General features: G+C 44.4%; 1 pseudogene; it reads right to left on the reverse strand.

Moving 5' to 3' along the window:
* Window positions 1–457: 457 nt before the first annotated feature.
* Window positions 458–1,463, reverse strand: LOC102498564 (nuclear migration protein nudC pseudogene; annotated as a pseudogene).
* Window positions 1,464–14,826: the final 13,363 nt, after the last annotated feature.

Consider the following 14,826-nt stretch of genomic DNA (forward strand, 5'->3'; position numbering starts at 1 on the left):
CTACCAATTGTGCCACCAAGACTGTGTCAGATTTCAAAAAGTTTTTGCACTGAAAAAAACTTACACTTTAATTCCATCTTTCCACAAACTTTTTGAGGTCCTTTTGTATTAGAGAAGCATGTCAGGCAGCTAATCAGTTAAAATATTGAAACTATTCTGCATTATTGCGGTATCTGTGGTTATTTGTCAGCTCTTATAAATGTACAATCTCATGAGATTTCTTTTCTCATTCTAAATAAATATTGACTTTCATACTTAATGTTTATATTTAACTAGGTAGATACCTTTAATGTGTAACAACTGGCCAACTGGGAGGACAAGACCCCCAATCCCCAGCAGTTCTCCCACAGTGCCTAGGACTCACATGCTTGTCCCAGCCCTGGGGCCTCTAAGTCTCCAGGTAGGGTGGAAAAGGAAGCTGGATGGTTGGGGACTCTGTCCCAAAAGTTTAGGGAAGCAAACGCAGGGGCTAGTTGAATTCGGCCTTGGAAAAATCGATCTCCGGGTGCTGATCCATGAACTTCTTCAGAATCTCCTGTTTCTTCTGTTCATCCGAAGTGGGCAGCCCCATGGACTTCTGTCTCTGGTCATACACCATTTTTTTAACCATGCTACAGGGTCTCACTGTCCAGGTCTGACAGCTTGGAGTTCTCAGGGTTGATCTTCTTGGTATTGATCTCAGGGTCACTGGACACCAAGCGGCTCCACCATTCCACCTTATTGATCTTCTCCAGATGAACAGTCACCATCTTGCCATCCTCAGTGAGCCACAGCTCTCCTCCACCTTAACCTCACTGTAGAGCTCACCATCAATGACCGCAGTCGGCCCCCTGGAGCCCACCCGCAGGTGCCGCCGCTGGATATCTATCACCAGGTCCTTGCCCTTCAGCTGGAAGTTCGTGCAGGAGGGCACTGCTAGATCCAGCTCCGACAGGGTCTGAGTCCAGCGGTAGTTGGGAAGGTCTGCCCCATTGCCCACGCTGGGCTTCAGTTTTCCTTTGTCCTTCTCGTCTTCCTCCTCCCCATCCTCTTTGGCCTCCTGCTTTCCTGAAGAGACAAGGCTGCCATTCTTGACCTGGGCCTCATGACTCTCTGGATTCTTTTTCTGATCAATCTCCAACTGCAGCCTTTCTGCCTCCTCATCTGTCAACTCCTTGATCTGGGGCCCAGGGGTTTCAGACATGACTTCTTTGGCCAGTTAGGCCGCCAGCTCCGCCTTCTCCTGCTGCTCAGTCTCCTGCCCAGCTCTTTTCTCTCTGGGCCTTCTGTGCCATCTGGTTGTGGTGGCTGAAGATCTGTGTAATGAGCTTCTCTGCCATCCCCTCTTCTCCTCCAATTAAAGAGTCTGTTTTTCGTCGAAGGAAGCTGAAGAAAGTGTTCACAAGCTCCTGTACACCGCCTTCTTGCTGCTGAGCCACGGCCAGCAACATGCTGTGGAACCGCTCCTCCTGCTCCCAGCCCATCGTGCCAGGACCGACCTCACTCCAAGCTCTGTACTAGCGTCCCCACTCCTCTTTGGGCAGCCTTTCATACTTAATTTTTAAAGACGGCTATAAAAATTGCCATAGCACCTAGTCGAGCGGGCACATGAGCCAGCAAAGCCAGAGTGGTTGTCCCACTGTCCGGATGTACCGGAGGGGTCATAGAGAAGCCGATGAGAACAGACCTGACGAGGCCTACCTGGAAGTGCTAGAAATCCGGGGCAATTTGGATCTAAGTGAAAAGAAGGAAGGACGCATGAAAATGGAGAGTAGCTGGGGTAAAAGGAGTAAGACAACTTTGTTTGTCTAGGAGAAATTTTTTCACTTGGTGAACTAAGCCACACAGTGGGACTTGGTATGTAGGTTTCTCTTCAGTACTGAGATAGGGCTTTTTTTTTTAATGGCCAGAAGGCATATACGGACTCACCAGAGACAGAGAGAGGAAGAGGGAGAAAGCACCCCCTAGTGGGGCATGGTCATGCCACAATCCCTTCTCCATCCTGTCTGCATCTGGGACATGCATGCACACATATCCATCATGTTTTTCAAGCCACCAGGGCCAGGATTCAAACCACCCAATCAGCCATGTCCAGCTCCCTTAATCATTATGTCACAGGGCCAACTCCCAAGATATGATTCGTTTTTTAAAAAATTATTTATTTAATTTTATGTATCATTATTATCATTCTTCATTTTGCTGCAGGACATGCAAGCTAACCAGAGAGAGAGAGAGAGAGAAAGACGGAAATGAAAAAGCAAGCCACCATGTCCAGGACTTGAACCGTGGTTGCTCATGTGGGAGTCCAGCACCTAAACCACCATGCCACCTATGGCCCCTGAGACAGGATTTTTAACAAAAAACTATACCTAGTAGTCGGAGTCATATAGATACAGGATAACACTCTAGACTATCAGATCCTACCTTTGTCATTATTGGTATCATGGCGTTAAGGTATTTGTGGTGTGTGCACATGCGTACATGTATACACATATACATAGTCATTTTTTTAGGGTCTTGCCATGTCATGATCCTCCTGCCTCAGTTCCCCAAGTAACTGAAATCAGAAGCTTGTGCCACCACAGCCAGACTTCTCAGAAAGCATTTGCCATATTGTTTATTCTGGCATAAACTCAAAATCCTCCTGTCTCAGACTCCCACGTAGCTAGGATTACGGGCCACGTGCCACTCCACCAGATTTTTAGGGCGAGCCAGGAATCAAATCTGGGCTTTCCACGTGGCCTCAGCCTGCCAAGCAGCAGTGCCCAGCACACCCTTTTGCAGCTGGGCCTGTAGCTTTATTTATGCAAATCTTTGGTGCCCCTTCTTCCTTGGCTCTGAAACCAGGAGAAGAAAGTTTTCTGGCCTCAACTCCAGAGTAAAGTGTTGTCCAAATGCCACAGCTCGCTTTTGTAACTGAGCCTCTGAAAGTACGTCTCCAAGTTTATTGACCCAGGACTCACCCTGCCTGCCCGAGAGGCATCTACCTCTCTTCAGGATTATTAACACATAGACTTCGCTTAGTCCTCAGCCTGAAGCCCTCTCCATCAAAAGATAAACTGGGAGCAGCAAATGGCAATACCGAGTCTCCAGGCTACTTTGGAAAGCCCCATCCAAGTGCTCCAAACACTTTGGGCTTCCAGAACATTAGCAGCCAACAGCTGCAGGTCACCCATAGCTGTAACGGGAAAATGCTATTCATGTAGCTATGATCTACATGCTTCAGAGGGCTAAGGGAAACAGATATACTATCGTGTTGTCGGGAAAGTCATGACGTATAGAGAGAAAGCACCCCCTAGTGGGGCATGGTCATGCCACAATCCCTTCTCCATCCTGTCTGCATCTGGGACATGCATGCACACATATCCATCATGTTTTTCAAGCCACCAGGGCCAGGATTCAAACCGCCCAATCAGCCATGTCCAGCTCCCTTAATCATTATGTCACAGGGCCAACTCCCAAGATATGATTCGTTTTTTAAAAAATTATTTATTTAATTTTATGTATCATTATTATCATTCTTCATTTTGCTGCAGGACATGCAAGCTTACCAGAGAGAGAGAGAGAGAGAAAGACGGAAATGAAAAAGCAAGCCACCATGTCCAGGACTTGAACCGTGGTTGCTCATGTGGGAGTCCAGCACCTAAACCACCATGCCACCTATGGCCCCTGAGACAGGATTTTTAACAAAAAACTATACCTAGTAGTCGGAGTCATATAGATACAGGATAACACTCTAGACTATCAGATCCTACCTTTGTCATTATTGGTATCATGGCGTTAAGGTATTTGTGGTGTGTGCACATGCGTACATGTATACACATATACATAGTCATTTTTTTAGGGTCTTGCCATGTCATGATCCTCCTGCCTCAGTTCCCCAAGTAACTGAAATCAGAAGCTTGTGCCACCACAGCCAGACTTCTCAGAAAGCATTTGCCATATTGTTTATTCTGGCATAAACTCAAAATCCTCCTGTCTCAGACTCCCACGTAGCTAGGATTACGGGCCACGTGCCACTCCACCAGATTTTTAGGGCGAGCCAGGAATCAAATCTGGGCTTTCCACGTGGCCTCAGCCTGCCAAGCAGCAGTGCCCAGCACACCCTTTTGCAGCTGGGCCTGTAGCTTTATTTATGCAAATCTTTGGTGCCCCTTCTTCCTTGGCTCTGAAACCAGGAGAAGAAAGTTTTCTGGCCTCAACTCCAGAGTAAAGTGTTGTCCAAATGCCACAGCTCGCTTTTGTAACTGAGCCTCTGAAAGTACGTCTCCAAGTTTATTGACCCAGGACTCACCCTGCCTGCCCGAGAGGCATCTACCTCTCTTCAGGATTATTAACACATAGACTTCGCTTAGTCCTCAGCCTGAAGCCCTCTCCATCAAAAGATAAACTGGGAGCAGCAAATGGCAATACCGAGTCTCCAGGCTACTTTGGAAAGCCCCATCCAAGTGCTCCAAACACTTTGGGCTTCCAGAACATTAGCAGCCAACAGCTGCAGGTCACCCATAGCTGTAACGGGAAAATGCTATTCATGTAGCTATGATCTACATGCTTCAGAGGGCTAAGGGAAACAGATATACTATCGTGTTGTCGGGAAAGTCATGACGTATAGAAAAACAGAAAAATACATCATGACTTGCTCAATGACCTAATAGCAACCTTTTGTAGTAATGACTGAAAAGTGCAAACTAAAAGACTCAAGATATAAAAAGCATGAAATGGGACCAGCCAGTGGTGTGTTGGGTAAGGTGGCTGGATTCCACATGGCCAACAGTATGGTTCAAGTCTCAGACCCGGCAGCTTGAAAAACATGCTGAATGTGCGTACATGCATACACAAAATCCTGAAAGGGGAAGTGGAGAAGAGATTGCAGTGTGATCATCCCCCATGAAAGGGCTTTTTCTTTCCTTCTGTCTCTCTGTCTCTCCAGTGAGTACACATGTCCCATAGCAAAAAATATATAAATAAATAAGCACAAAATCACCAGAGTCCATAGATGACTGTATTAGATAGAAGATAGTACTGTGAGCATCTTCTGTGTCTGCAATTACATCCTTTTTTATAAAAAAAGTTCATTTATTTATTCCATGAGTAAGAATGAAGAAGAAAGAGAGACAAGCACCCCCAACAGGGTTCCATGCTACAATCCACCCCAACTGTAGCCAGCTGAGACCATGGGCACACAACCCTGGCATGTGCAAGGAGGTCCTGGGAGGCAAACCTCTGACCCTCTTGTGTCGATCAGCCTCACAGAGTGCTGCGCTACTGCCGTGCCACCTCCACAGTACCATTCTGATGGACAAAGCCACAGCCAGTAGTTTTCTGCACATAGATCATGTGTCATTTGGGATGGAATGCTTTGAGTAGAAGGTCTGATTACGCTAGCTTAAACAATAAGGAATTGACGTTCTTACATAATAAGAAGTCAGAGATAGAGTGATTGTAGGGCTGGTTAATTCAGCAGTTCAACATTTTTTCCACACCAATTTCTGTGTTGTGCGACCTTCTAGGTTGGCTCCACCTCATGGTCCCAAGATGCTACTGCAGCTTCAGCTAATAATACATTTGAGGCATTTGTCCAAAGGCAGAGAAGGGCCTGTTTCTGTTCATATGTGACTTTTTAAAGTTAGTTCATGATATACAAGTTGCATATAGTAAAAGTTACCATTTTTAAATGTACTGTTTGAGGAGTTTAACATTGTATATAGTCACATAACAATTAAGGTATAGAACATTTCCATCATGCCAAAATGTTTCATATCCACTTATAGTCAATCCCTTCCCTTAAACCCTGGCAACCACTAACCTAATTTCTGTCTCTTTAACTGCCTTTGCAAGTACATCATATAAGTGGAGTCATACATTTGACTAGCCTTTTGCGTCTAGTTTCTTTCATTAAGCACACTGCATTTGAGATTCATCCAGATCGTAGCATGTATCACTAGTGCACTGTTTTATTGCTGAGTGATATTCCAACAGGCCCGTATTTAAACTAAGAACCAAGAAGGGGGCTAGACATCACACAAAAAGTAGTCCCCCATTCTTAATACCATAATTTGTTTATCCATTCACCAGTTAATGGACATTTGGGCTATTTCCAGTTTGAGCTATTATGAATAAAATTGCTATAAACATTCACAAACAGGTCTTTATGTAGACATATGTTTTCATTTCCCTTGAGAAAATTCCTAGGAATGGGATTGCTGAGTTAGAAAGTTAACACACACATTGGGACCAGCAGTTAGCGTAATGGCTGTGTCACTGGATTCCCATGTAGTTGGCCACGGTTCAAGTCCCAGACCCAGTGACTTAAACTCACTCCAGGTGCGTGTGCGTGTGTGCCCAAGATCCCGAGAGGAGAATGGAGGAGAAGGGATTGCGGCGTGGCCATCCCCCTTGGGGGGTGATTTCTCGCTTTCTGTCTCTCTGTCTCTGTCTGGCAAGCGCACGCGCCCTATAGCAAAAAGGGGGAAAAAGAGATGGTTAACACACACTGCTTTTAATTTTTGTTAATGATGACGTTTGAGAGGTATACGTCTTCATTTATCCTACCCTGACATTCGTGAGATGAAGGTGGGTCTTAGTAGCTCTAACAGGGTTATTATTATTATTATTATTTTTTTTGGAGAGGTTTTTTTGCTATAGGGCACATGCGCTCGCCAGACAGACAGAGAGAGACATAGAGACAGAAAGTGAGAAATCACCCCCCAGGGGGGATGGTCACGCTTCTCCTCCATTCTCCTCTTGGGATCTTGGGCACGCACGCACACGCGCCCGGCATGAGTTCTAAGCCACCAGGTCCGGGACGCGAATGCTGAACTGTGGGAGTCCAGCGACATAGCCATTACACTAACTGCTGGTTCCCAACACACACTGCTTTTAAGAGAAAGAAAACTGGGAACCAACTGGACTCCCACGTAGTCGACCATGGTTTGTGTCCCGGACCCGGTGGCTTAGAACTCACGCCAGGCGCGTGTGCGTGCGTGCCCAAGATCCCAAGAGGAGAATGGAAGAGAAGGGATTGTGGCGTGACCATCCCCCCTAGGGGGGTGATTTCTCGCTTTCTGTCTCTCTGTCTCTCTCTGTATGTCTGGCGAGCGCACACACCCTATAGCAAAAAAAACTCTCAAAAAAAAAAAAAAAAGAGAAAGAAAACTACCCTCTGTCTTATTGGTTAGAATTGGGTCACATAGTCCTTCCTCAACCAATCACTGGCAGAAGGAATAGAAAGAAACCCAACTAAATCCATTCTTATGTCTCTGGGGATGGGCAACCTTCCCTAATCATATCATTTTCTATTTTCTAAATCCAAGCTCTTCCAGCAAAGTAGAAACAAAAAGAGTTTAGACAAGCTACCAAGGATGACCCACCCGGGAACCACTCTACCTCTGGACTTCTTATTACATTAACTAATTCCTTATTTCATAAGCCACTTGAATAATTTTTTTGCCACAAATATCCTAAATGGCACTGACCTTATGTATGGGAAACTGCCTGTAGTAGTTTTGCCAGCCAGAGAGACTGTCATGACTTACGAGGTCCCAGCCACAGCTGATTGGACCACATGTCCCCACAAGGGGCCCGAGATTTGGCTGAACCATCTTTTGGGGGCTAGATCTCAAAATAGAGGAATAGCAATAATGAGAAGAAGAATGACAACAGAATCAAAAGACAGAAAAAGTAAGCAGAAGGTAAAGGGAAGGAGGACAGAGGGGCACCATACTGGAGTGAGAAATTGTTTCAAAGTAATGACAGAGGCAGCAGAGATCAGCAGCAGCATCTGTAAAGCCAGCCAACAGATCAGAGACCGATGGTATTCACTTCTGGAAGGCAACAAGAGGACTGTTCACACAGCTGCTTTGTATCTGCCACCACCCTCCATGTTTGCTAAGCTCCCACTGTCAGCCTAATAGGAGGGACCCTGATGGAGCAGAGCATGAAGTGGCAAGAAAGGTGGAAGAACAGCCCAGTGCTATTGGAAGCCGTGGAAGATACCTGGCCGGGAAGGAACTCTAAAAGCAGGTTATGAGGAGCCCCAACAATACACAGCACACACACATTTCCAACCCTCCACCTGCTTCAAAGTGAGGCTCAAGGACTGAATTGGATCTGAGGACAAGAGGAAGCAAGAAATTTAGATTCAAGAGCTCATTCTCTAAGGCCTCACTACTCAAACGTGTGGACTAGGGACCAGCAACATTGGCATCACCCAGAAGCTTCTTAGGACCTCAGCCTCACCTGATACCTAGTGACTCCTCATCTGGATTTTATAAGACCACAGATGATAGCTATGTATGCATAATTCTGAGATGCTCTGCTCTTAGGAGTCCTGGGAGTTTTGGGAACAAGAAATGGGAATAGGCAAGCAAAAAGAAGCCTAATATTTTACCCTAGTCCAAGCCTGGCTGGCCAATATATTTTTTTAAGACCGTGTTTAATGATGTCAGGATGTATCCACCTCTGCACTGTGGGGCTGGTATTTTGAATGCCCATTTAACAACAAAAGCAGGGTTTTTTTTTTTTTCCTTGTGAATTGTATTACCGAACGACCTATATATGTCTCATCTATTCTCCCTGGCTGTATGCGTTTTTGTGTGTGGAAAAAAGGAGGGATTAAATGTCAGAAGGAAGGGATCAGATTCCCTATCCTCTTGCCAACCAAGAGCACATTTACTAGTCTCTTCCCTCCATTAAATGTTAAATGATGTTTATGAAGCACCCACATGGACCTGGAGCTTTTCTCAGTGCTTGGGGTTGCCAGGTGGCCAACATAAATGGCATTACCCTTTATTTGAACTTTCTACTCTGGTGTTCTTGGAGGCCCTGCAGAAACGTGAAAAGGCCCATATTTAAACTAAGAACCAAGAAGGGGGCTAGACATGACACGCAAAAAGTAGTCCCCCATTCTTAATCAGATAAATCAATGGACTGATTATGATCAGTAAATTTCACCTTGTCTCATTACCCCCCACACACATACAGCTGTCCTCAACTTCCCTTGTCATCTTCCACCCTGGCTAAACCCTGACTCCCCCTTACTGTCCCAAAGAGAATTTGATAATCCATTGAGCGCTGAAAGGGTATGCAAATAAACCAATTTTCCTACCGAAATCTCAGAGTGAACAGACTTACCAAATCAATATCAGGGTTTTATGATTTTTACAATAAAAAAGTACATTTTAAACTAGATCTGGTCTGGAAAAGTCAGATTGTATGAGGGTGTCTGCAGAAAACTCATGGAAAATGTATATTATGAAAAAATACTATGCATGGATTTAAAAAAAAAATTTACCAAAATAAACTCCTACTTTAATTCTACTTTTCCATGGGCCTTTTAAAGTGCCCTCATAATAGTCGCTAGAACTGTAAACCAGATAAGTATAACAATGATCACATTCTTCAGGCACATGAGGAAAGGTGGTGAAAATCTTTAAAGATAAATGGTATCCTTCCTTTTGTGTCCAAATCTGAGACCTTTCAACATCTTGTTCAGTGTAACAACTGCTAAGTAAACTCAGGGTGGGTGATTATCTTCCTATCATCATCACGAATTGAGACACAGTAACACTGTAAGTAAGAGTAAAGGGTTACATCCTCCTACTCCAAAAGCACCATTAGTAAACTAAGCATCTTCTCTAGGGAAAGCACAAGGAGCCTCCTTCGCAAAAACTCATCTGCAGAGAAAGAAGGAGGAGGAGGAGGAGGAGGAAGGGGAAGTGTGTGCGCCACCGGACTCTTGCCCTCGGCTCTCAGGCTTTCAAGCCAGTGATGATGAATCCGATGCCGTGTGAACGAGATTTGCAGGTGTGAGTGGGAGGTTGCTGGGGCAAGCCCGGATGAATGGGAATGTGGGAAGAGGAGGATTTCTGGGACACAAGAAGAAGCAAAGGTTGTGCTTGAATGAGCAAAAATAGGACCAAGGTCTCTTCCTGAAAGAGGACAGACAGGTCATCCCCACAAGGAGATTTAGGGCCCTTGAGCTACACAACCTTAAAGCTGTCGTCAGGGGAGGAAATAGCTGAACAGGATCCTGCCTCAATAGATAGGAGACTTGGAATTGTCCAGCCAACTGAAAAGTTTGCCAAGCTCATTGGAACTAGTCCCACAGAAGCCTGGGGAGACCTGTGGTCCTGAGGGTCAACTCCCACGAAAGCAAATAAACTAAGCAAATGAGCCATGTGTACAGTGTCTACCACAGGTAGCATTCAGTAAACAGTTATTGAATGAATGAATGGGTGAATGTGCCAATTTAAACTTCGAAGTCCATAATTTGGCCCAAGAACTGTATCCACTTATTAGTTCATTCAGTACATAAATTTTGAGTGCCCATTGTTATGTCCCACACCCCACAGCATTGAATAAGGCATAAAATGTCTGCCTTCCACAAATTCCGTTGGGGAGACAGTAAATAAAGATACAAACAGATAATAACATAATTACCAAATAATGGCAAGTGCTGTAGAAAAACTAAAATGCCGTAGTATTAACAGAATAGATTGGAGCAGAGGTAGCAAACTATTTCCGTAAAGGGCCAGAGGGAAAATATTTTGCATTTTGTAGGCCACTCTGTTGCAACTACTCAGCTCTGTCGTTGCCACATAAAAGGCAGCTATGGACAATAAGTAAATGAATAAATATGGTCATGTTGAAGTAAAGCTTTATTTATGGACACTAAACTTTGAATTTCATACATTTTGATGTCATGAAATACTATTCTTCTTTTGCTTTTTTCCAACCATTTAAAAATGTAAAAACCATTCTTAGCTCTCAGACCATGCAAAAACAGGTAGATAGCCAGATCTGATCCCCAGGCTATAGTATGCTGACCCCAGGAATAGAATGACAGGGCAAGCAGGGGGTTCTGCCAGGAAAGTGACATTTGAGCTGAGACTAGAAAGAGGATAAAGAATCAACCATGCAAAGGAAAGGGGGAAGAACATTCCTGGCACAGGAAAGAGCCATGCAAAGACCTTTTACAAGGAATGAACTTGATGTGTTCAAGGAGCACAAAGATAAGCAGAGAGGCTCACGCACAGTGAGCAAGAGAAAAAGTTGTGCGAGATAAGTACTTCCCAATACATATAGCCTCAGAATCAACTTTTAACTATAATGTACATCTGCATAGTGCTATCCATGGGAGACAGGTGTGGAATTGTTGTGAGAGTTCTAGAAACTTCTGTGTCCTGGCTCGGTCATGATTTAGAGATGTAAATACGAAGACAATCCCAGTGTCTGTGCCCAGCAGCAGTTGTGAAGCTCCTTGCTTGAGGGGTGTGCATGGTGGACTTTTATTCATAGCCACCTCTTTAGACAAAACTGATTCTGACTTTACTGGCCCTGGCTCCACTTCTGCGGAGGTCATCGTTGTTAAGATTGGTCATTCGTAGATTTTTAAGAAAAAGCATTTTTCTGGAAAAACTGTGAAAGGAGCAGTGAGTTTGGTTTTGTTTTGCTTATAATACAAAATGGTCACTTGGAGGTTTAAAACTTTTTGAGAGTTATAGATCGTTCAACTCCTGAATTCCAGCAAGTATTGATGGGCTTGGTACCTTAGACATCAGTGTCACTGACAATACCCTCATTCAATGCATATGATCAAAAGTGTCTGGCATTCTCTGTTCAAAAGGAAATGGACAGTTCCATCATCAGCCACGCACAACTATGACTACTATCAACAACTGTGTAGAACAGCCTCTCAAAACCCCCTGCTGCACCTCCTTCTTCCCCTGTTGACTAGGAGGTGAGGGAGGGAAACAACCAGGTTCAGGTGAAAGAAACTTGTCTCTGCAGGGAACTGTTTTGATCCTTTGGCTTCTGGTCCCTCCAGCCTTTGGCCTCAAGTCAATTCTTACTCTTGTGGAAGCTACCCAGGTCCATATTTTACTCTCCATATATGGATTTTTACTTTACCAATTAACACGGCTTGCACCAAATTAAGGCACAGAATAGCATCTCAGTCCTTCATATCCCCCATCAGGAGCAAAACAACTCAGCAGTTTTCAAGCCCTGGCAGCATCAAAAGAGCATCTGCAATCAATTACCACCTTTCCCCCCTTGTTTCTCACCATCCTTTGCTTAAAAATGGCTAACTTATTTTTTTCCCTCATATCCTTGTAAAAACACATGCATACCCCAACACACACATGTGCACCCAGGCTGAAATCACAAGCGCCAAGGTTCAGCCTGGAGAGAACATTTATGACTGGGTTATACATCCCCAAAATAGAGGCTTATAATGGAAACACTGACAGATCATTAACTCTAATAGCATAAACCAAAGCACAGAGTGTTCACGTTGTCTCCACTTTGTGTCGGCAGGATTTCTAGGCCCAGAATCTATTGTAGCTCATGAGCTGTGCTCAACTATGTGAGGCAAACTTGAGGGCAAGAGGACAACCCAGTGAAGACGGTCAGGGACGCCCTTGAATGAAGGATATGCTATGATGTCTGGACTGTCCTGAACACAGAAACAGCAGGAAGAATACACCATGTGGGCTGTGAGCCTAAATCCTTATTAGCTGCTCAACTAAATGACCTATGCTCCTTGCCCCAGGTATGACTTTTTCTGACATAAAGAAGCACAGAGCAACAAGCCAGCAGCTTATAGGCTGGAACATTCCCTGCCAGGTCTCATTTCTGCTTCCTTGAAGGAGACCAACCCACTTAGCTTTAGGATCAGTGCTTAGTATATTGTCTGACATATGACTAAATGCTCACTATACAAGAGGGCCTCAGAAATTTTGTGAAAAACAGAATTGAAGTACAAGTTTATTTAGGCACACACACACACACACACACACACACACAGGAAGACCCATGCATAGTTTTTTCATAATATGCATTTTCTATACATTTTTTGAAGATTCCTATTTGTGTCAGGTGCAGAGAGAGACGAGTAAATTAATGAATGAAAGAATTAACAAACAAATCTTCATCAGTCAGTTTTCTCTTCTGTGAAATGAGGTGGTTCAAAAAGATCAGTGTTTCTCAGCCCTGGTTGGCCTTTGGAATAACCTGGAATCACTTTGGAAAACACCGGTACCCAAATCCTAACCAACACCAGCTAAGCCAGAATCTCTAGACATGCGGATGAGGCACTAATCATTTTAAAACTCCCTAATGAAGAGCCAGTTTTGCAAAGCAATGGACTAGATCATTCTAAAATGTTGTTCTGTCTTTAAAATTCTATGTATCTTAACTAATTGGAGACATAAAATTCAAGGCCTAGAATTTGTCTCTCCTCAGCTCAGAGAAAAAAAGGGGGGATATGAATAAAATAATGACATCAGAAAATTATATTTGGAAAATGATGACTGTTTATTTGATTCTTTGGTGTTAACCTCTGTGTTGAGCCAAATTTTTCCTTTTTTTTTTTTTTTTGAGAGGTTTTTGCTATAAAACCGGGGCCCCCCCCAAAAAAGGGGAGAGAGACAGACAGAAAGCGAGAAATCACCCCCCAGGGGGGATGGTCACACCGCAATCCCTTCTCCTCCGTTCTCCTCTTGGGATCTTGGGCACGCATGCACACGTGCCCGGCGTGAGTTTTAAGCCACCGTGTCCGGGACGCAAACCACGGTCGACTACATGGGACTCTAGCGACATAGCCATTACGCTAACTGCTGGTCCCTCCCTATTTTGTTGTAGACCCTAGATGACTCTGCCAGGCACTTCAGGGAAAACTCCCAATATGTTTTAACAAATCTAATTCAATCAACTCAGCAAAGAAAGATGGTACAATCCATATTGTGTTGAGATTCTCTGATGTTTTCTACAAAAATCTATTTTCCCCTATCATTGTAACAAAACTATACTGCAGTTGTATGTGTGTGTGAGCGTAGTCATCAAAAAGTTCATGAAAAATGGATATTATGAAAAACTATGTATAGATTTCCATTTATTTTGCACCACTATAAACTCGTACATTAATTCCATTTTCCCCAAAATATTTTAAAGTCCCCTCATATCTCCAATCCCTCTGATAAGTGTCATTATCCCATTAACCTTGTGTTTCAGATGAGGAAGTTGCGGCTCAGAAAAGCTCAGTGAATTATCCAAGGTGACTGGTAAATAGGGGAAAATGGACTTCAAGAGCTGCCAGGGGGTGTAGCCATCAGGTAGCACCCAACTGCTTTTCAGAATTAAATGACAAAAGATTTATGTTCATTCAGAGCAGAGGAAGAGAGAGAAGTGAGACCTTCAAGACACACCACACAAAACTGTGAGACTTGGGGAGGAGGAATTCCCTCCCACCCCTGCTCCTCTCCAGCTTGAAAAAGGACAATCCAGTCTTCTCTCCCCAGGCCTCCAGCTGTCATAGATGAGCCCTGATAAAGGCCTGGGGCCTCCTCCGTGAATTCCTTTGTTCCAGTACCCATCCCATTAGAAAAAGGTCACACATCTTTGGCCCCTTTTAATTTCAGGGGTGGAGAGGTAAAAGCCCAGTCGGGGAAACCTGTGCAATTATGAGCAATTACTTAAACGGCTTTCAGACAAGCCTTGGCCCTCCACCAGCAGGCAGAGGGGCCGCGTCTGGGTTTTGTAGGCTAGAAGGAGTGAGGGTGGGAAGGTTGCAGGGGGGTAGGGTTGCAGGGGAGACAGCAAAGCCTTTTGTCACTGAGCTACAAAAATAAAACCTCATCGGTATTTCCTGCCACTGGACTAGCTGACACTAACCAGTCCTGCGCAGGGGAACTATTCACTTAAAAGTCATCGTTTCCTTTACTTATCTGCCTCTAAAGAAACAAATCTATTAGCAGTGAGAAATCACTCCAGCTAGCAGCTTTAACTAAGTGCTGCTCCTACTGAAAATGCCAAAGCCCCATAGGCAGCTGGCTCGGCTGTCCCCTG

This window comes from Tupaia chinensis, unplaced genomic scaffold (genome assembly GCF_000334495.1).
Source record: "Tupaia chinensis unplaced genomic scaffold, TupChi_1.0 Scaffold000688_1, whole genome shotgun sequence".
In the NCBI taxonomy this organism is placed as follows: Eukaryota; Metazoa; Chordata; class Mammalia; order Scandentia; family Tupaiidae; genus Tupaia; species Tupaia belangeri.